The sequence below is a fragment of the Echinops telfairi genome, unplaced genomic scaffold, assembly GCF_000313985.2.
Source record: "Echinops telfairi isolate 266 unplaced genomic scaffold, ASM31398v2 ScPeMD7_7412;HRSCAF=8450, whole genome shotgun sequence".
In the NCBI taxonomy this organism is placed as follows: Eukaryota; Metazoa; Chordata; class Mammalia; order Afrosoricida; family Tenrecidae; genus Echinops; species Echinops telfairi.
The window spans coordinates 13,659,105-13,660,314 of NW_022111312.1; the positions used below are offsets into that span (position 1 = coordinate 13,659,105).

At 44.8% G+C, this 1,210-nt stretch overlaps 1 protein-coding gene across 1 annotated transcript in view; it reads right to left on the reverse strand.

Annotated features, from left to right (window-relative positions):
- The window catches only part of MPHOSPH9 (M-phase phosphoprotein 9), a 52,521-nt gene that overhangs the window by 28,665 nt on the left and 22,646 nt on the right, over positions 1-1,210 (reverse strand). The window lies entirely within an intron of this gene.

Consider the following 1,210-nt stretch of genomic DNA (forward strand, 5'->3'; position numbering starts at 1 on the left):
GAAACATGATTCTTAAAAATGCTCTCCCACTTACAGCCCCAACTTAAGGATCCAGATATTTCGAAACAAATATTATTAAAAGCCAAGATGAAATGGTTCAGTTTGAATGCTAAATTTAAAATCCATGAACAGAATGCAATAATTCAAATGTCTGATAAAACATTTAATAAACTACTGTGCCAGGCTGAGTGGGGTGGGGGAGAACCTCAATAGTACATAAACTGGGACATCTACACAGCACAGCAGAAGGTGATAAGCACTCTAAGGGTAAAGGGGCTGTCTGCGGCACAGGAAAGGGAGGCTGGCACCATTCTGGACAGGGTGTATCAGGGTTGGCTCGGTGGAGGGAGTTGGCCATTTCTGCCATGAGTGAGGGCATCTTCACAGAGCACTCCAAGCAGAGGGACCAGACAATGCAGAAGTCTACCCTATCAGGTATGCCTGAGCCTCCCTTTTGAGTGGAGAGAGGGAGTGAGAGAGAGAGGCAGAGGTAGAGATAGACAGGTACATAGAAGGCGAGGTCACAGAGGTCCCATCGGGCTCTGAGGAAACCCGCAGGTTTTCAGCATGAGTCCCAGGATCTGACCTCTCTGACAAACGTACCCCTGGGCTACTATGTAGAGGAAACTACAGGCCCCTGGGAAAGCAGGGAGGTTGGTGAGGAACTCACATGTTGCAGGTAACAGAGAGGATGGTGGCTTTAGTAAAGTGAGGGCAATGGGAGATGGTAAAAAGAGGTTGGATTCTAGAAATATAGAAGGCAAAGCTTCTCTCACATGCTGAAGAGTTGGATGTAGGGCATTCAAATATAAGGTCGGTATCTAAAACCATTAAGACTAGAATGAGATTACCCTGAAGTACAGACAAAGAACACCTCTCAAACCCAAACCCACAGCCACTGAGTGGATTCCAGCTCACGGAGACCCTGCAGGACAGACTAGAACTGCCCAACAAGATTTCCAAAGCTGTGTAGCTTTATGGAAGTAAACTGAGGGGCTGGCAGATTTGAATCACTGACTTTTAGGTATGCAGTGGAGTGCTTTAAACACTGCATCACTAAGTCTCTTGGCTGCCTCCCAAAGTATTTGAACTTGTTAATTCCTTGTGGAGCACCTGAGAGTGCTCTGATTATTATTTTTAAAATAATTCCCAAAGAGTTTCTTCTCTTTTAAGAAACTTGTAACAAAAATTAAGACAAAGAAATGGTATA